Consider the following 22,892-nt stretch of genomic DNA (forward strand, 5'->3'; position numbering starts at 1 on the left):
TGTAGATTGTTGCTTTGTAAATTTATGTTTACTAATCTGTGTGTGACTTTTAAAACGTCTTTTGTATTTTAACCACTGGCTGATGTAGTTTCTGTAGCCGGTGTAAAACCATTGCTAACCCGCCTTGGTCCGGACTTTGGTGTGTACGCGCTCTCTACGTTATAGGGAGGTTGCCCCCTCGGTCGGCAGGGGCGGGTGTGAGAGGCGTGGGACCGAACGAAGATAATTCTCTTCCGAGGTATAAAGTATCCATAAGGTACTCCTTGTGTGGATTATCAGAGAATTCCGTTGAAACATGTGGCTAAAATCATCAAAATACTGAATATCGGGTACCGTCATATGGGGGCTATACGATATCGTGGACCTATATAGATAATTCTCTTTCAAGAGATAAAGTACCCAAAAGGAACTTCTTGTGTGGATTATCAGAGAATTCCGTTGAAAAATGTGGCTAAAATCATCAAAATACCGAATATCGGGGGTACCGTTATATGGGGGCTATACGATATCGTGAACCGATATAGCCCATCTTCGAATTTGACCTGCCTGCAGACAAAAGAGGGATCTGTGCAAAATTTTAGCTTCTTATCTTAATTCGTTTAGACTGTAGCGTGATTACAACAGACGGACATGGCTAAATCGTCTTAGAATTTTACGCTGATCAAGAATATATATACTTTGTTGGGTCTAAAATGATTATTTCGATGAGTTACAAACAGAATGACGAACTTAATATACCCTCCATACTATGTATTGTAAAAATTGTTCGAAAACGTCATACCTACATATGTCTCATATGAATTGAACCATATGAAACTCAATTTTAATCTGGGTATTATTTTAATCCAGAGCTCAGATGTTTTTGCTTGTAAATGAAATATAGATATGAGCGATTGTGCTCGAGTAGTACGAGTTTTACACGAAGATTACTATTTTCCAAGTAGGGGGTACTCCGGCTCGAACTCTAGAGGAGAGTGAAACTCGAGCATTTCGGAGGACGGCTTACATCAGTCTTAGGTCAGAGGTATGTGCATTTGTGCTCCTGTTTTTTGTTTCTAGCCCGGAGTTTCGAACTGCCTCCAAAAATGATAAGGCTCCGGCAATACCACTTTATTGTGTCAATTTGGTTTTGTCCTGGATGGGAATGGAATACACGTACACGTGTAGCCACATTTAAATGTGGGTCTGAGAGCTTCTGGCTGTGTGTTTGTGTCTTTTTGTATTTTGGATATGTATGTAAGGAAGTATGTGTGTTTCTGTGTTATTGTGTTTGTTGTGGCGATGAAAGTAAGTAAGCCAAGAAGATACAAAATAAATATACTCTCGTAAGAACCTTAAAAGCTCGTCGCAACGAAACGAGCCACAACAACGGCCACAACAAGAATACAATATAATAATAAACAAACATAAACCAGGTAAAAAAGTGTTTTACGGGCATACTCGTAACACGAACGTACACAGACACGCGAAGACATAATGGATAAACAAAAGGACTAAATGTGAGTGAGTTTGTGTGTGTGTGTGAGTGACTGAGTAGTGGGGCTTTGTTTATTTGTTTTGTGAAAAAATGATAAAGCTTTTTTTTTGTTATTTTTGGGAAGCTTAGCTCAAAGCAACGGCTGTTGGAGATGTGTATAACAGTTTTACCTCTTCGGGAGAGTTAAAGAGCGAGCGAATGAGATGTTTCCCCAAAATGAGAGCTAAATTTAAAGGGGTTGTCGTCGACTGAGATACCAGCCCCCAGTAAAAGCGACACTCAGAAAAAGAAATGTGCGAGAGACTGTGTTCGGACATGTTCACGACGGTTTATTGATAGTGTTATACATTCCCGTATGCCTTGCGAATATAGTTTCGGTTTTTAAGATGTTGTATTTTAGGATTTTCATATCAGTTTAGTTAGAGACGTCGAAGAGTTTTGAGCTCCAGTTGATGTGACCAACCAGCAGCACTCAAAGTCAAAGTGTGTTTAGTTAGTCACTAGGCCACCAGACCTATTCACTGAGAATAATATAAAGCTGAAGATAGAAAAGTGTTGTGTTTTTGTTTCTTATTTATTTATAAAATAAAAAAAAACAGGTACGAACACATGTACACACACGCACATAAGCATACTAAAGAAAATATCTGAGGAAAACAAGTTCAGTGATATAAAAACAATTCCTACAACAAAAGGAAAGCGAAACGAGAAAAAGTCTCATTCGGACAAAAAACAAAATCTTAAGTGAAATCAAAAAACAAAAACAACAATAGCCTAAAGGATTTCAATTAGAAACTGAAGAGTAAACAGCAACAATAAAAAGAGAAGAAGAATAAGGAAAAATTTAGCAAATAAAAATCTTTTCTGCGTTTTAGAGATTTTGGTGAATTTTTTAACGAATCGAAAATTTTCCTAAATAAATAAATTGAAAAAATACTTTGCAAAAGAAAATTTGACAAGAGAAAAAAATTGGTATTGGAAAATTATTTTCAGAAAAAATATTGTGTTGTTTGTGACTACAATATCAAAAGAAATTGAAATAAACCCATATCCACAAATTGTAATTGTCAATTGAAAAAGAATAAAATATTTGACCAACAGTTGAGATTTCAAATCACATATCAAATCATAATAACCGAAGTGTAGCCAGCTGAATTTTAACATAAGAAGACAAGAAAATAAAATAAAAAAAAAAAAAAAACGAAGAAGAAAGCTGAAAAACCGAACACCGTCGAAGAAGATACCTTAAGGACAAATTAAAGGTAAGTGATTTTCTTATTATTCCTAATAACAAGTGTTTGTCCGCTGCAGTAGCTAACCTGGGTATTTCTCGTATGTATGTACACATACACATAGATACATGTGTATTTTATTTATTTATTTACACACACCCACATACACCCAGAACCACATCCAGACAACCCAACATACCAAAAATACAATACAGCTTGAGAATAATATTATGAAAATAGTTTATCATAAGAATTTTTCAACAATGCTTGAGAAACACTTTTTTGCACAAACTTTTCTCAAATCTGTCCTTTGTTGACAAATTTGTTTTGATTTTTTTTTTTTGTGAAAATTGTCAACAAAAAATTATTTTCTTTGGTTAAAATCAAAATCACGCGAATTTAGGACCCATTTCCGGACGAAACTCTAAGGTAATGATGAATAATAAATCTGGGAATCTGTAGTATAAATTATTTCAATCTCATTTCAAAATGGAGGCGTCAAAATGTTGCAGAAATTCAACAGAAGTGGAGAATAAGTGGAGGAGATACAGAAGCTCAAATAAGGGGAAAGAAAGCATCTAGGTATCAAGGCAACAGGATGCAGTGACAGCTGGGATGGCAATCAATGAATGAAATGTGTAAAATAATTAAAAAATGAATAAATAAATATTTTTTACCATTGAAAAAATAAGCTTTATAAAATATTACTTTCGTAAGCTTATTCTGCAATTACAAGAATAAGCTTATGAATAAGGGTTCCTTTTCGATTATTCTATAATTGTTAAACAAACATTTCTCAATACATTCTCAAGATTTTCTCAAGCTTTAGGCTTATGTTTGTAAGCTTATTAAAATATTATTCTCAAGTCAATTTGGTATGTTGGGAAAGAACAAATTAACAAAATTCGCATCGATACATATCTAATAGAGGGTGTTATCTATCGGTAACTTTATTAAAGATTCAAGGTAAGATGAAGAAGTATAAGATGGAGGAGGGTGTATATTGAATTGGTTTCTATAGATATGTATTATGCATTATAATATGTATAGGGTGTACCAAAATAAGGAAACATATTTTTGAATATGTTATATTTGCGGGATTGCCACGAAATTTAGCATTTGCTTCGTGATAAATTAAATAAAGAGATAAACGACATATATTTGAAAGTTTTGTTGATGCTTTTTAATAAACTGGAAAGAAAAACACCCATTCTTTGAATATTTTTGAAATTTTAGATTTTTATTTAAGTTCGAATTAATATTAGTCATGTTTTCCTGTGGCAATTATTTCTTTGTAGGAGAGAAGGGTAAGGGATAGGAAAAAAAAATGCTCATACTGACAATTCTTTTTGTGAATTTATTTTGATCATAATTTCATTTATTATTATTATTTGTTTATTTTTCTGAAAGAAAAAATTATAAAAATGATGACAATTGAAAAAAAAAACTATATATATTAATGCAAGAAACAAGTAAAAGAGAGAAAAATTGCAAACTAAAGCATAAAGCATGGTTTAAGCCCACTTTTTAAACTTTTATATATAGCTTAGGATTCCAAACAAAAGGATATAAAAAAATTGTCAGCCAATCAACCACAACTGAGCGAAGTATCTCAATATTCATAAAGAATTTATCAAATCTCTCTACTAAAATCATAAACATACTGAATATGGAGTATCCGTAGACATGAACCTGTGTATGCAATTTTTGTCATAGGTCATCACGATATTTAAGTACGAAACTTGAAACAATTCCTGTGATTAGTGTCGCTAAAATCATTAACATACGGAATATAGGGAGATATCGTTATTTGGAGCTTATACGAAGACTTGAGACTGCATATGTAATTTTCTGTTATAGGATGAATAACCAATTGGGAACTACAATTTCCAAATTTAAACGTTTTCGATGAAAAATGTGAAACAAATTATCAAAATACTGAATATATGGATGTGCAGCTATATGCGGACTATGCCAAAACATAGATCTACATGGTAAGATAAAACAAGTAAAAAAGCAGTAAGTTCGGCCGGGCCGATCTTCGAATACCCTCCACCATTTGGAACGAATTAGAAATTTTTCAAAAAAATTAAACCCAATAAAAATTCTTTTAAAATCTTTAAAATATCTAATATAGGAAGGTGCCGATATATGGGGGGATATACGATATTGTGGACCTATAAAGACAAATCTATGTCTGCGTGTAAAGTACTCACAAGGAACTCCTTGTATGGATTTTCAGACAATTCCGAATATCGGGGGGTACCGTTATATGGGGACTATACGATATTGTGGACCTATATAGATAATTCTCTGCCGAGGTATAAAGTACCCACAAGGAACTCCTTATGTGGATTTTCAGAGAATTCCTTTGAAAAATGTGGGTAAAATCATCAAAATACCGAATGTCGGGGGGTACCGTTATATGGGGGCTATACGATATTGTGGACGTATATAGATAATTCTCTGCCGAGGTATAAAGTACCGACAAGGAACTCCTTGTGTGGATTTTCAGACAATTCCGTTGAAAAATGTGGGTAAAATCATCAAAATACCGAATGTCGGGGGGTACCGTTATATGGGGGCTATACGATATTGTGGACGTATATAGATAATTCTCTGCCGAGGTATAAAGTACCGACAAGGAACTCCTTGTGTGGATTTTCAGACAATTCCTTTGAAAAATGTGGGTAAAATCATCAAAATATCGAATATCGGGGGGTACCGTTATATGGAGGCTATACGATATTGTGGACCTATATAGATAATTATATGACGAGGTATAAAGTACGCACAAGGAACTACTTGTGTGGATTTTCAGACAATTCCATTGAAAAATGTGACTAACATCATCAAAATACCGAATATCGGGGGTACCGTTATATGGGGGCTATACGATATCGTGGACCGATACAGCCCATCTTCGAACTTGACCTGCCTGCAGACAAAAGAGAGATCTGTGCACAATTTTAGCTTCCTATCTTAATTCGTTTAGACTGTAGCGTGATTACAACAGACGGACAGACGGACGGACAGGGCTAAATCGTCTTAGAATTTTACGCTGATCAAGAATATATATATTTTGTTGGGTCTAAAATGATTATGATGATGAGTTACAAACGGAGTGACGAACTTAATATACCCTCCATACCTTTTTTGGTGGAGGGTATAAAAACTGCAACAAAGTCAAACGCCATAATTTTTACATTTTTTTTAACTTTCATTGAATGAAAGCAAAAATGTCGAAAATAGTATCAAATTTTAGAATAAGCTAAGATATGTTCGTATTGGTCACCTTTGGCACGAATTATGGTTTTCAAACGATCAATGAAACCGTCACACGCTGCCCGAATGTTGCTCTGCGGTATTTTGGCCCATTCCCGGCGAAGCGTTTGCTTGAGGTGATCGACACTTTGGTATTTTTTAGTGCCAACCTTGCTTTCCAAAATACTGCAGACACAATAGTCCAACGGATTGGTATCCGGGATTTTGGTGGCCATTGGGCACTGAAAATGAAGCGAGGAACCTAATTTTGTAACCATTCTTGGGTGGTGCGTGCTGACTGCGATGGTGCTGAGTCCAGTTGGAATGTCCAAGGTATGCGGCCAAAATGTTTGCATGTCCAAGGCTTTATTACACCCGCCAGAATATTTTTTCGCGGTAATATTCGGCATTTATTCTGAAGCCACGGTCGATTAATAGAAGGCTGTTATGGCGGCTCACACCATTACCGTGACCGGCGCTTCAGTTCTGGTGGCCAACCGAAGGTGCACATTTTCAACTGATCTCTTTGGCAAGTAAACACGGTCATTTTGATTGTTTTTGTTTTCTTATCGGAGAAAACCAAATTCGACAGTTCAGCATTTCGGCCAAGCGAAGCAACTCTTTATTTTCTTTCTGTTGCGGTGTAAGTTCTTGCACTTTTTGGAATTTTAATGGCTTTACCCCGAGCTCATTTTTCAATATTTGCCGAATGGAATATTGCGATATGTTCAGCTCACAAGCCATTTTTCGCCCACTGCGATCAAGTCGATCAAGTTGCTCTTTTCTTTCGTTCACTTCCTTGACGTCGGGCTACGCTACCAGTATCACGGTAACGAGCGATGGTACGAGATACAAAAGATTTATTCACATTTAAATGTTGGAGTGTTCTAACGATAGTCACTTGTGGTTTTCCAGCCAAATATAAATATATTATAGACCCTACAAAGTTCGCTTGGAGTACTTTACCATCTGAAATAGTATTGTCTATATAGGTCCACGATATCGTATTGTCCCCAAATAACGGTACCTCCCAACATTCCGTATTTTGATGATTTTAGCGAAATTATTCGTCGGAATTGTTTCTAATTTCGTATTTGTACTTCCTAATGGGTACTACAGTCTGTGACATAAATTTGTCCATGTAGTTACAAGTCTTCGTATAGCCCCATATAACGGTACCTCCCTACATTCCGTATTTTGATGATTTTGGCTATATTATTCACCAGTTTTTTCAATTTTCATGTTGGAAAATTTTAATGGCCTTTGACAAATGTTGCCTATGCTGGTCCACGTCTTCGTATAGACCCCAATATAAAGGCGACTTTCTATATTTAGTATTAATAAGATTTTAACAGGCTTTTTAACGAATTTTATTTTTTTGAAAATTTCCACATGCGTTCCAAATGGCGGAGAGAATTTAGAGTTCGGCCCGGTCGAAATTACTGTTTTTTTACTTGTTTGCCTTTGTAATGCCAAATTTGATCGAAATCGGTTCAGATACAGCTATAGCTCCCATATATATTGATCATCCGATTTGTTATTTTTGTCCTCCGCAGCCGTAATATGCACTATGTAACAACAATATTTGGGGAAATATATCAAATGCAGCTCAGAAATACCTTTAATAAATTTTATCGAGATCGGTTCAGATTTGGATATAGCTCCCATATATAACTTCGTCCGATTTACCTTTTATTGTGCACCAAACGTCTAATATTTGCCCAAATGGGATGGAATTTGGCACATACGACCGAATTTAGTCTAGAAGGTAATATGCCAAATTTGGTGAAGATCGGTTCAGATATAGCTATAGCTCCCATATATATTGTTCATCCGATTTATTGTATTTGTTACCTACAGCCGTAATATGCACTCCGTAACAACGATATTCAGGGAAATATATCAAATACAGCTCAGAAATATCTTTGCCAAATTTTATCGAGATCGGTTCAGATTTGGATATAGTTCCCATATATATTTTTATCCGATTTCAAATTAATTTCGCACCAAATGGGCAATACAAGTCCGAATTTAAAAGATACAAATGCTTCGGCATATTTAATCCTTTGAATTTTAAATTATTTCGCATTTTATGAGACTAATAATTAGTGTAAAATTTTACCCGTTGTGGGAAAGGTACGGGAAGAAGTGTACGAATATATCCCATTTTCACAATAGATCTTGTGTTCGCAGAAACATTGGGATGTGCGAAGAATCGGATGCTCATTTCAAGTTTTATGAGTTTCAGGGTTATTTAAAATTTCAACCGCTTTGTAGGGATAGACTGAATCATCCCATTTTCACAACAGATATTGTGATAACAGACAAATTTGGATGTGGGGAATTTGAAGAGAATCGAATGCTTATTTTGCATTTTACGAGAGTTATTATTAACCTACATTTTGAGCTCTTCTGGTGGAGGTACCAGAAGCAGAGGGACGATATGTTCTATCTTCACACTAGATCTTACTTTGATGGAAAAATTTGCACGTGCCGATCCCTTATATTTCATATTCACATCTGATTTTGTGTTGATAGGAATATTGGGATGTACCTAAAGTGAATAATCGGACGCTCATTTCGCGTTTTCTGAGTTTCATGGTTATTGAAAATTTTGATCCGTTCGGGGGGAGGCACTAGAAGGAATGGAACGATATATCCGATTTACCCACCATCTACCGAACAGAAATATTGGTATGTGCGAAATTTCATAACAATCAATTTTTTTGTAAAAAATTTTGACCTTTGTAGAGGAGGTACTTGATAGTGTGGACCGCAAATACTAGCTTTTGCAAAGTCCGATAAGCATTTCTCTTTCTATGAAGTAAAATGTTTCCTTCTAAAATTTTGACCTTTTGTGTGAGACTTGCCAGAAGGAGTGGACCGATATTTCCCATGGCCGAATTCGATCTACGTTTGATACAATGTACCAAGTTTGGACCAAATCGAATAATCTCTGAGAGTTATCGTGCGCACTAGATAGAAAAAAATTAACAGACGGACGGACACCATGTATTTGTACCTTGTTGCTTGTCAGCGGGCACTCATCTTCTAAAACAGAGAGAAAACTGTTATTTTTACTTAAACTCTCTTTAAGTGAGAAATAATTGAATGACATTTCAAAAAATTTAAGCAGCTGATAACAGCTATTTTAAAAATCTCGTAAATTAATTATAATACAATAAATTTATGGATTTGCTGATAAAAATAGAGTCAGTAAAAATTTGTAAAATTATAAAAAAAAATTAAAACGAACAAGTAAACAATCAGTAAGCTCTGCCAGGCCGAACTTTGAATACCATTTGGGAAGAATTTGGAATTTTTCAAAAATAGAGAGGTACCATCACATGGTGTCTAAATCACTGTTCTCTGCAAGGAGGGAATGTTGAAAAAGGTATTATACATGATAAGTCTGTGTCGTATACCTCACAGCTTTTGACGTGCCATTCTGAGATAATTCCATTACTGTGTGTACATACATATTTATGGCACACAATTGATTATTCTGCTGATAAAAGATTTATATTATGTCTGAGTAGTTTATTTCTTTGTTTTGTTTGAACAGTCTATTTGATATGATTTTATTATATTTCTAAACTTGCTTGTAATTCCTAGCCATCATATATAAGTTTTGCCACCAGATAACTTAAAACACGATATTGCAACCTTCAAAATGTTTAAACAATAGACCTATACCGAACATTGCTGTTAAGGAAAAAAATTATCTTTCCTGAAAATATTAAATGTGAACATTACTTAATTCGGTTTGAAGTTGTGGCTGAACCCTTCAAATACTGAAAATCGCAAGGCATCTTTACATAAGTGCTGTAAATATATGTGATACCAAACATCGTGGGAGTTCTACAAATCCCTAATATTGACACCGTCTACTCTACGGAATTGTAAGGTGATAACATGTGTTTTTGTAGTTGTCTTGAAATTTTATTGACTTATGTCAAATTTAAGTTATTGCTACCCAAGCTTTTCTATAGAATGAAGTTTGTTACAAAAAAGTTTATTATTATTACTATTTACAGGGTGAGATAAAAAACTGCAACAAAGTCGAACGCCATAATTTTTACATTTTTTTAAATGTTATTTAATGAAAGCTAGAATGTCGGATATAGCATACAATTTTAGAATAAGTTTAGATTTGTTCGAATTGTTCACCTTTGGCACGAATTATGGCCTTCAAACGGCCAATGAAACCGTCACACGCTGCCCGAATGTTGCTCTGCGGTATTTTGGCCTATTCTCGGTGAAGCTCTTGAGGCGATCGACACTTTGGTATTTTTTAATGCCAACCTTTCTTTCCGAAATACTCTAGATACAATAGTCCAAAGGATTGGTATCCGGAGATTTTGATGGCCATTGTGCGCTGAAATGAAGCGAGGAACCTCATTTTTATACCCTCCACCTTGGAAAGGAGGGTATATTAACTTTGTCATTCCGTTTGTAACATCCTTAAATATTCGTCGTAGACCCCATAAAGTATATATATTCATAATCAGCATAAAATTCTAAGTCGATTTAACGATTTCCGTCTGTCTGTCCCTCTGTCTGTTGAAATCACGATACAGCCCACATTATTTGACGTAGAGCGCCAAAATTTAGCAGAGTAATTGGTATTGTGTCTAGGATGGTTGGTATTGAAAATGAGATATATCGGTCCACGTTCTGGTATAGTCCCCATATAACGGTACCTCCCGATATTCGGTATTTTGATGATTTATGCCACATTTTTTCCCGGATTTGTCTGAAAATTGGTATTTGTGGGTCATAACGGGTCCCTGCACGTGTGGCAAAACATTGCATGTATAGGTCCACGTTTTGGTATAGCCCCCATATAATGGTACCTCCCGATATTCGATATTTTGATTATTTTTGCCACATTTTTTTAACGGATTTGTCTAAAAATTGATATTTGTTGGTCATAATGGATTCCAGCTCCGCTGGCGAAACATTGCATTTCCATGATTTGGTATAGCCCCCATATAACGGTACCTCCAGATATTCGGTATTTTGATGGTTTTTGCCACATTTTTCCACTGATTTGTCTAAAAATTAGTATTTGTGAGTCATAATGGGTCCTAGTTGGTGTGGCGAAACATTGTATGTGTAGGTCCACGTTTTGGTATAGTTCCCATATAACGGTACCTCCCGATATTCGGTATTTTGATGATTTATGCCACATTTTTTCACGAATTTCGCTGAAAATTTGGTAGTTGTAGATCATAATGGGTGCCAGTTCGTGTGGCGAGTCATTGTAATTATAGGTCCACGTTTTGGTATAGCCCCAATATATACCGGTACCTCCCGATATTTGGTAATTTGATGATTTTTGCCACATTTTTTTCACGTATTGTCTGAAAATTGGTATTTGTAGGTCATAATGGCTTCTAACTCCGTTGGCGGAACCTTGCATGTGTAGGTCCACGATTTGGTAGAGCCCCCATACAACGGTACCTCCCGATATTCGGCATTTTAATGGTTTTTTCCACATTTCTTCTAATGTTTCCTTTACCCTAAGGTGGAGGGTATTAAAAGTTTGGCCCGGCCGAACTTAATGTTTTTTTACTTGTTTTTTTTTTTTTAACTTGCTCCCGAGCAGAATTGTTTGAAGAATGGAATTTTTTATGGAGTCTATTGGAAAAATTAGAGTGATCCGTTTCAAACATTCAAATCCGTTTCAGGACATTCAGGACGGTTCTCTTCAAATTACAAACGTCACACTATTTTTATAAACCAAGGTCTGGTGCAAATATAGAATATATCGGTTCACTCCTTCTGGTAGCTCTCCCACAAAGGATATACACATAGGATACCCATTAAAGGAACTCGTTTTAAGGGTCCAATTTGTTTTCAAGAAATTATTCACGTTTTCAACTTGTTCGGAATACCCTGTAAATTTGTATACAAACAAACATCCATATGTTTAAAAGTGTGTGTGTGCCGTAGAAAATTACTTTTACTTGTATTTATTTTTGTCCAGGTATAACAGTTTCTTCCTCTGGTCTTAAAAATCAAAATGAATATGAGAAAAAAGGAAAACAAACAACTACAATAGCAACAGCAACAAATACATCTAACGCTGTGGCCAACAACAATTTCAAAGTTTTTCCCTGTGTGTAAAACTTTTTTCTTCCCTCATCATCTTGGCCAAGTATTTCCGCTGTCTACTTTGCAAAAAAGTTTTGTTTTGTTGTTATTGTTATTTTGCTGCTTTTTGGTAACATTAACATCGTCACCATCATCGTCGTCGTCGTCGACAAGGTTGATAACGTTGTTATTGTTTGTGGTTGACGATGACGACGACGACGAGCTGGAACAACAAGAGGAGAATGAGAAGAAGGATACTGACTGGCTGACGATGGTTTGTTGCCTCAGTCAGCATTTAACAAATTTTGATGTTAACCATGATCCGTGAAGTCTACTCTCCTCTCTCTCTCTCTATTAAAATATGGTTATGTGCGTGTCCTTTTTAGCCATCTACCCCTCTCCACGTTTAGTTACTTTGTTTCCCATTTATTTTGTTGTTGCTTTTGTTGATGTGTTGGAATTTGTAACATTCATGCGTAGGATGTTCTTGAAGTTTTTTATGTTGTTTTGCTTCGCCTTCTTTTGTTTTCATTTTCTTGTTTACTAGGACAAATGATACCCACCTGGTTGGCTGGCTGTCTGTCCGTCCGTCCGTCTGCCAGTCTAAGGTCATTGGTAATAGACATTGTTAGCCGAACATTGATTTTAATTATGTGGCAACATGAATAGAGTGGGGGAGGGTGAAAAACTAAGTTTATTATAAAAGATTAAATCTGTTTTCGGGTGGTGTTGGTAATGGTGGATTAGAATTTAAAAAGGCCATAGATACTGATATTAAATAGCCTAACTCAAATAAGTTTTTAATTAATTGACCGGGTCCAAATGGGGTCGATTCGATGGGCCGTTTGAAGAGATATTAAAAATATATAATCATATATAATAGAATTAACAAACCAATAATGGTATGACTTTTTTGCCTTATGACTACACAGGCTTGAAGAGATATATGATATCATTTGAAGCGGACAAAATGTACCTCATCGAAATAATGGTCTTAAACTTAAAATTTCTTAAGGCGAAATCGGTTTCAGAACATTTGAAGTATATCTAGCCATGTCCACCAGTCTCTCTGGCCGGCTGCTATCCACGATGAAACCTAACTTAAGTTTCGTTAAGTTTCTACGAAACTTAGGTCAAGTCCGGGCAACATCGGGCCACACCATAAAAGTTCGGCAAAAAAAAACCAATAACAAGTAAAAAAAATTAAGTTCGGCCGGGCCAAACTTTTAATACCCTCCACCTTAGGGTAAAAGAAACATTAGAAGAAATGTGGCAAAAACCATTAAAATGACGAATATCGGGAGGTACCTTTATATGGGGGCTACACCAAAACGTGGACCTATAATTCCAATGTTTCGCTACACGAACTAGGACCCATTATGACCCACAAATACCAATTTTTAGACAAATCAGTGAAAAAATGTGGCAGAAACTATCAAAATACCGAATATCGGAAGGTACCGTTATATGGGGGCTATATCAAATCATGGACCCATGCATGCAATGTTTCGCCACCGAAGCTGGAACCCATTATGACCAACAAATACCAATTTTCAGACAAATCCGTGAAAAAAATGTGGCAAAAATCTAAATTACCGAATATCGGGAGGTACCGTTATATGGGGGCTATACCAAAACGTGGACCTATAATTACAATGTTTCGGCACACGAACTAGGACCCATTATGACCCACAAATACCAATTATTAGACAAATCAGTGAAAATTGTGGCAAAAACCATCAAAATACCGAATATGGGGAGGTTCCGTTATATGGGGGCTATACCAAATCATGGACCCATACATGCAATGTTTCGCCACCGGAGCTGGAAACCATTATGACCCACAAATACCAATTTTTAGAGAAATCCGTGAAAAAATGTGGCAAAAAAAACTAAAATACCGAATATCGGGAGGTACCTTTATATGGGGGCTATACAACAACGTGGACCTATACATGTAATGTTTTGTCACACGCTCAGGGATCCGTTATGACCTACAAATACCAATTTCCAGACAAATCCGTGAAAAATGTGGCATAAATCATCAAAATACCGAATATGGGGAGGTACTGTTATATGGGGGCTATACCAAATCATTGACCCATACATGCAATGTTTCGCCACCGGAGCTGGAAATCATTATGACCCACAAATACCAATTTTTAGAGAAATCCGTGAAAAAATGTGGCAAAAAAAAACTAAAATACCGAATATTAGGAGGTACCTTTATATGGGGGCTATACCACAACGTGGACCTATGCATGTTTTGTCAAACGCTCAGGGATCCGTTATGACCTACAAATACCAATTTCCAGACAAATTCGTGAAAAATGTGGCATAAATCATCAAAATACCGAATATCGGGAGGTTCCGTTATATGGGGCCTATACCAGAACGTGGACCGATATATCTCATTTTCAATACCAACCATCCTAGACACAATGCAAATAGCTCTGCTAAATTTTGGCGCTCTACGTCAAATAATGTGGGCTGTATTGTGATTTCAACAGACAGACAGACGGACATCGTTAAATCGACTTAGAATTTTATGGTGATTATGAATATATATACTTTATGGGGTCTAAGACGAATATTTAAGGATGTTACAAACGGAATGACAAAGTTAATATACCCTCCTTTCCAAGGTGGGGGGTATAAAATATATTTAGATATGAAAATTCTCAATATTGGTCCACTCCATTTACTCCTCCCATAATAATTTAAAATTTTAAATAATAACACTGCAACAACATTCAATTTTTTCAATAATTCCATAATTCATAATTCCAGCCAAAAAAGTTCGGCACCTCCTTCATAAAAGATCAACATTTTGCAAACGAAAAAATTCAATTCGGAGTTCTCGATATAGTTCAAACTTGGAAAATCGCTGTATTTAGATATGAGATATATATTGGTCCACCACTTGTACTCCTCCGATAATATTCAACATTTTAAATAATAACACTGCGACAAAATTAATTTTTTTCAATAATTCCGAAGAAAATTCCGCAGATTATGAGAGTAGAGCTAAAAATACAACACATATGTAGCGGAGTTTTGAAAGGCTACATCTCATCTCTCCCTCACTTTTGGAAATTTTCGGTTTTTAATTTCTTCAAATCCATAAACGAAATCATAGCTAGTGAAAATATTCCACAAATTTTACACTACAGTGGTAAGGATATTAACTCTTTGTGAATTCGTGTGTAACAAAGAGAAGGAAGCGAGATAGAACCATACTTACTTTTGAGAATATTCACTCACTCACTTTTTGAGTCGATTTATGCATGTCATTCCGTCCATCCATGTATTCTTGTGATGAAATTTTGAGATTGAGATGAAATTTTGCAAACTATATTTGTTTGGCCCAAGGACGAACCCAATTAAAATTGGTGATAATTAGGTCAGATTTATATATGGGTCCCATATATCTTCAACCGATTTCAGGTTAATTGTGCACAATATGGACAATATAAGTTCTAATGACTTGAGTTTTGGTACATCATACCGAATTCAGTCTAGAAGCAAGTGCATTTAATTTGGAGAAAATCGGTTCAGATATAGTTATAGCTCCCATATATATGTTTCATTTGATTTGGGATTTGAAATCCCTCACATGCGTAATATGCACTTCACAAGAACTATATATGGTAGCGGACATCAAATACTGTCAAGTTTTATCGAGATCGGTTCAGATTAGGTTATAGCTCCCATATATATCTTTATCCATGTAGCTTGGATACATGGAGGTGGTTTCGGAAATATGTATTATGTATTACTAGGTGAAGGGATCGCATTGGAATACTCAAGTTTGATATTGAGGTCTCAGTTGGTAGCTACAGTTTTGATGTGAAATGGAAATGTGTACTATAGTTGTAGATCACTGTTAGTGTCTAGTGTGGAGAGAAGGATGTGGTGATTTTGGAAAAGTGTACTATGTGCAGTTGTTCGAAAAATACTAAATTGAAATAAATTTGGTATTGAGTTAAGAGATAGAGCTAAAACTGTGAAATTTTGTATTGCGTGACTATTGGTGTCTAGGATTGAGATATGGCACGGGTTTACAAGTGAGTTACTACCAAGTTTTACTTAATTTACAAAATTTGATAAATATCAATATTTTTACAAAGAAGATGTGACATGTACGTCCAACTCCTTCCATATCTTAAAGCTGTAATTTCTAAGCCACTCGTCCGACAGCTGTTAAATTTATTCCAGTGACAGCTCATTATATTGTTTGCAAGCGTACAAAAGCATTTTGGTGAAAATTTTCCCAAAAAATAGTTATTCGTGATGCAATTCAAGCGTGATAGTGTGATTTCTTTATATTTGGCTGGAAAACCACTAATGGCTATCGTAAGAGCACTCCAGCATTTAAATGTGAATAAATCTTTTGTGTCTCGTACCATCGCTCGTTACCGTGATACTGGTAGCGTAGGCCGACGTCAAGGAAGTGGACGGAAGAAAACAGCAACATTGGCAGAAATGGTTCGAAAAGTAAAGAAGTGACTTGATGGAAACCCGCGTCGCAGTGGCCGAAAAATGGCTTGCGAGCTGAAAATATCGCAATATTTAATTTAGAAAATATTAAAAAATGAGCTCGGGGTAAAGCCATTGAAATTCCCAAAAGTGCAAGAACTTACACCGCAACAGAAAGAAAATAGACTCAAAAGAGCTAAAGAGTTGCTTCGCTTGCCCGAAAGTGGTGAACTGCCGAATTTGGTTTTCTCCGATGAGAAAACATTCGTTGTCCAACAGTTTGTAAAATAATAAAATGTCAAAAAGGTCAGTTGAAAATGTGCACCTTCGGTTGGCCAGCAGAACTCAAGCGCCGGCCATGATGATGGTGTGGCCGCCATAACAGAAGATGGTCGCTCTCGGCTCATATAAATCGACCGTCAGAATAAATGCCGATCATCAGAATAAATGCCGACTATTATCGCAAAAATATTCTGGAGTGTGTACTAAAACCTTGGGCATGCAAATATTTTGGCCGCAGACCTTGGACATTCCAACAGGACTCAGCACCATCGCACTCAGCACGCGCCACCCAAGAATGGTTACAAAATCAGGTTCCTCGTTTCATTTCCAGTGCACAATGGGCACCAAAATCTCCGGATACCAATCCGTTGGACTATTGTATCGAGAGTATTTTGGAAAGCAAGGTTGGCACCAAAAAAAAAAAAATACCAAAGTGTCGATCAAGTAAGCGCTTCGCCGGAATGGGCCAAAATACCGCAGAGCAACATTTGGGCAGCGTGTGAAGGTTTCATTGGCAGTTTGAAGGCCATAATTTGTACCAAAGGTGACCAATTCGAACAAATCTAAACTGAAATTTGATGCTATTTCCGATTTTTTTTGCTTTCATTCAATAAAATTAAGAGAAAAAATGTAAAAAAATATAACGTTTGACTTTGCTGCAGTTTTTTTATTTTACCCTGTATACATTTGCATGCTGATGCTTTGATAATTCTTCACATATAATTACAGAAAATATTAAAATAGGGAAATTGAAAATTCCAATAGCGGTTTCTCCAAATCTATTCTTCTGGTGAGAACATTTACAATTTTACTCTAAATATATGAAATGTATAATAGAATATTGAAATATGAGTATACATGCATATTTTTTTTTCGGTTTGAAAGACTTTTTACCTGTCCATATGTCGAATGTATTCCCCCTTTCCACATGTTTTGGATGTCAATGTCCACACGTTTTGGCTACATCCATGTGCAAAAGCGTAAATAGTTAAGCAATTTTAATACATTTAGTTCTTTTTTTATGTGATCGACCGAACGAACAACCGACCGTCGACCACCTGCTCGTCTGTCCTATTTGGTATTATTAAATATTCTAACGAAAAGGCAAATTCACTCCTTACCTCTCTCCTTGTAAATCTGCTGCTGCTCCTGATGATGACGATTGTTGTTGATGTTTTTTTTCTTCGTTGTCCCTTATCCATTAGCTTAGAGCTTATATGTATGTATACACACTTAAGAATCCGTCTTTTATATTTTATATTGGGATTGCTAGCAGACATCCACACAAAAATGCATAAAAGTGTATGTTTATGTGTGTATATATTTATTTAGCATTACTTTGCAGTTTAAATATAAGTTCTTATATCTACGAGGTGGGTTGCTTTTAGAGGGTGTCTTTCGACATTTTGTAGGACTATCTTTAAATGCTATTTTTCGACATACATTAATTAACCTAACTAAATTGTTTGAGAAAAATAGCCATAAAATAGTACATTTCCATGAAGGTTTTTTTTATTGTTATACCCTACAACACTATGTGTTGGGGGTATTATAAGTTTGATTGGGCCAACAATTATGTAACACCTCGAAATATTGATTTCCCACATAGGAAAGTATATATGGATCTTCCTATCTCGCCGAGCTGAGTCGATCTAGCTATGTATGTCCGTCTGTCCATGTTAATTTGTAATCACTCTACAGGTCGCAATTATGGCCCGATCCTCACGAAATTGAAAATGGAGGTGGGGTTGAGGCCAGAATAGAACCCTATTTCGCATAATATTTAGGGGTTGAAATGGACCAAAAACTGAAAAATTCCTATTTTGCAGTTGCTCTACAGGTCACAATTATAGATCAATCGACGCGGAAGTTAGCATGGAGCTAGAGCTTAGGGCTGGGCAGAAGCCTTCTAATTTTGATGGTCATCGGGTAATATTTAGTGGGTGAAATAGACCATAACATTTGTGTTGTAAAAAATTCAAATTTTCCATTGAACCGCGAATACATTAAATCCGGGCGAAATCGCAAATAGACGAACAGGTCAATTCTGACCGTTACGTAGATGCCGATAGTAAATATATCGGATATATATAGCGAAATATATAAAATGTATATATACAAAGGAAGGGGATGTTTGCTAGAATGCTTATATCTCAAGAATGGCTGAACCGATTTTGACAAATTTTGTCAATTTAGAATGCCCTCTTGGCATAAAAGAAAAGAATCTAGAAAAATCGCATAAAACAGATGAAAATAATGATGTTAATATAGATTTTGTAGTATTTTGTGACATATATATATTTTTTCATATTTTTTATCGCATGCGATTTGTTCAATTTGACTTATAATAATGAAGTGTATATTTTGTAATATTTTTTCATTTTACAACACAGGTTGGGGTTATTATATACAGATTGCAATTATCGTCCCATCCTCACGAAAATTTTCATTGTTTTCAAATATGTCCCCAATATATTTAGGCGTTGAAATGGACCAACAACTAAAAATGTTCCTAATTTTGTAGCCGTTATAAAGGTCACAAATAGAAACCAAAGATCACGAAATCTCGCATGAAGTTAGTTTTTAGGACGGTGGGTGGTATGGACCATTATTTTTGTGTGAAAAAATACCAACATTACTTACAGGCGATATCCGAAGTACACAAAATGCGAACTTCTGGCTTTTTATACCCTACACCACAAGGTGGTCGGGGTATTATGTCTTTGTGCATTTGTTTGTAACAGGCAAAAGGAAACGAGATAGACCCATAGTTCCTTTTGATGATCTGCATAGAATCACTTTCTGAGTCGATTTATGCATGTTCGTCCGTCCGTCTGTCCATATATTTTTGTAAACAAAGTACAGGTCGAATTTATTGCCCGATCCAGATGAAATTTTGCACAAATCATTTGTTTGGTCCAAGGACGAACCCTATTGAAATTGGAGATAATCGGTCAAAATTTAGATATAGCTCCCATATATATCTTCGTCCGATTTGCCTTTTATTGTGCACCAAACGTGTAATATCAGCCTGAATTGTATGGAATTTTGCATATGCACCCAAATTAGGCCTGAAAATAATTATGCCAAATTTGATCGAAATCGGTTCAGATATAGCTATAGCTCCCATATATATTGTTCATCCGATTTGTTATTTTTGCCCTCCGCAGCCGTAATATGCACTCTGCAACAACAATATTTGGGGAAATATATCAAATACTGCTCAGAAATACATTTGCTAAATTTTATGGAGATCGGTTCAGATTTGGATATAGCTCCCATACATAACTTCGTCCGATTTACCTTTTATTGTGCACCAAACGTCTAATATTTGCCTAAATGGGATGGAATTGAGTCTAGAAGCTAGTATGTTAAATTTGGTGAAGATCGGTTCAGATATAGCTATAGCTCCCATATATATTGTTCACCCGATTTGTTGTATTTGTTACCCACAACCCTAATATGCACTCCGTAACAACGATATTCAGGGAAATATATCAAATACAGCTCAGAAATATCTTTGCTAAATTTTATCGAGATCGGTTCCTATTTGGATATAGCTCCCATACATATCTTTTTCCGGTTTCAAATTAATTGTGCAACAAATGGGCAATACAATTCCGAATTTAAATGATACAAATGCTTCGGCATATTTAGTCCTTTGAACTTTAAATTATAATTATAATTATAGCGTGTATGTTTGAATTCTCCCATAAAAAACGTTAATTGTTATGCGGAGCTCTACTAAATTAGCAAAGTGGTGTAGGGTATCATAAAGTCGGCCCGCCCGACTTTAGGACATTCTTTACTGGTTATGCTGATTTCGTTGACGAATATAGCCCAATATCGTAGACAAGCAAATCATATAGATGAGTGTAAATTTGGAATACAGAGAGGACCGATAATTTTGGAGATGATCGCAAAATATTTAGGGGTTCCAATGAACGAGAAATAGAAAAAATTTCCTGATCAAACAATTGAAGCCAATAAACACGCCTGACAAGAGAGTTAAGGACAGGGAATAATTCTAGCATTTTGGATGACCACTGGATTATATTTAACTGTAAAATGGACCACAGCAACTAACAGCACGATGTAGTGCGTAAATATTGGACAAATATTCCTGGTCAAAATGCTAAGGGTAATATGTGGGCAGTGCTCCGTGACATAATTTCAAAAGCGAAATCTTCCAAAATGGATTTGGACATAAGGGCGTTCTAACATGGTCGGCCCTGCACGTCTATAGCCTTTGCTTACTTGTTTTTTTAAGTATTGTTTGCTGTTTTGGTTCAACTCGAATAGGATGTCTTTATGAACCGTATGGACGTGAAAGAATTGTTGATGCTCTCTTTTTAGTCTGGGTATTCGGATAAAAAAATCAAGCTAAAAACCCTCAGTAGGTTTTACCGACAAGTGCATACCCTCTGACTATGCCCATTTATAGGTCTAATATACATATTGCGACAAAACAGATTTGGACTATATCGACGACTTCATAAAGAGATATGTGTAAATATTTTTCGAAAAATGTTGAACTTTTGTTAGTAACCGGAAAAAGTTGACCGATGTATTCAATTTTATCACTTTATATAATTTTCTTTTCTCCGATATGGAAGTAATTTTTAAACCAGAAGGGGGGAACTAACATATCCCATCTCCACACCTGACCTTGTGTTATCAAAAATGGATGTGGGAAAATTTGAGGAAAATCGTATGCTTATTTTTATAAGAGTTACAATTATTTAAAATGTTGACCTTTTGTAGGGGAGTGGACCTATATTGTCAATTTTCGGACCTAACTAGCTTTGTTACAAAAATTGGGATTTGCAAAGTTTGCACAAAATAGGATGATCCTTTTTTGTTCTATACGGTAATTTTTTATGTTAGAAGCCCCCTTATATCCAGATCGATTTAGGAAGATTTCGCTTTTGAAATTATGTCACGAGACACTGACCAGGGACATTTGCCAATATTTAAGCACTTCGTCATACTGTTAGTTTTTGTGGTCCATTTTCCATCCAAAATGCTAGAATCCTTCCCTGTCCTTAACTCTCTTCTCAGGCGTATCGATTGGCTTCAATTGTGTGATTAGGAATTTCTTTTCTGTTTTTGGTTCATTTGAGCCCCTAAATATTTTGCAATCATGTCCAAAAGCAAGAGGCCCCATTTCGTGTCCTTTGGTTTATATTTGTGACCTTTATAACGGCTGCAAAATCAGGAACATTTTTAGTTGTTGGACCATTTCAACCCCCAAATGTATTGCGGGCATCTTTAAAACCGATAGGCCTAGCCCTTTTGAGCCTAACCCTGCACTTATGAAAATTTTCGTGAGGATTGGACGATAATTGCAATCTGTATATAATAACCCCAACCTGTGTTGTAAGGCGAAAAAATATTACAAAATGTACACTTCAATATTATAGGTCAATTGGTCAATATTATAGGTCAAATAAAAAAAATGTCACACAATACTACAAAACCTATATTAACATCATTATTGGAATCTTTTTATGTGACTTTTTTAGATTTTATACTTTTATGCCAAGAGGGCATTCTGAATTGACAAAATTTGTCGAAATCGGTTCAGCCATTCTTGAGATATAAGCATTATAGCCAACATCGCCTTCCTTTGTATAAACACATTTTATATATTTCGCTATATATATGCGATATATTAACTATCGGCATCGACGTAACGGTCAGAATTGACCTGTTCGTCTGTTTGTGATTTCGCCGGGATTAAAAATATTCGCGGTTTAATGGAAAATTTGACTTTTATTTAACACAAATGTTATGGTCTATTTCACCCATTAAATATTACCCGATGACCATTAAAATTGGAAGACTTCTAGCCCTAAGCTCTTACTCCATGCTAACTTCCGCGTCGATTGGTCCATAATTGCGACCTGTAGGACACCTGCAAAATCAGGAAAATTTTCAGTTTTTGGTCCATTTCAACCCCTAAATATTATGCGATCATCTCCAAAAGCAATAGGGTTCTATTCTGATCATAACCCCCCTTCCATTTTCAATTTCGTGAGGATCGGATCGGACCATAA

At 35.8% G+C, this 22,892-nt stretch overlaps 1 protein-coding gene across 2 annotated transcripts in view; it reads left to right on the forward strand.

Moving 5' to 3' along the window:
• Positions 1 to 1,781: 1,781 nt before the first annotated feature.
• LOC101890429 (acetylcholinesterase-like) overlaps positions 1,782 to 22,892 on the forward strand; it is a 276,027-nt gene continuing 254,916 nt past the window's right edge. For both annotated transcript variants that reach the window (XM_059127903.1, XM_059127902.1), the window contains exon 1: positions 1,782 to 2,739. The gene's annotated coding sequence lies outside the window, so the exon portion shown is untranslated. The remainder of the gene's footprint in view (positions 2,740 to 22,892) is intronic.

Source organism: Musca domestica, unplaced genomic scaffold (genome assembly GCF_030504385.1).
Source record: "Musca domestica strain aabys unplaced genomic scaffold, Musca_domestica.polishedcontigs.V.1.1 49, whole genome shotgun sequence".
Classification (NCBI taxonomy): Eukaryota; Metazoa; Arthropoda; class Insecta; order Diptera; family Muscidae; genus Musca; species Musca domestica.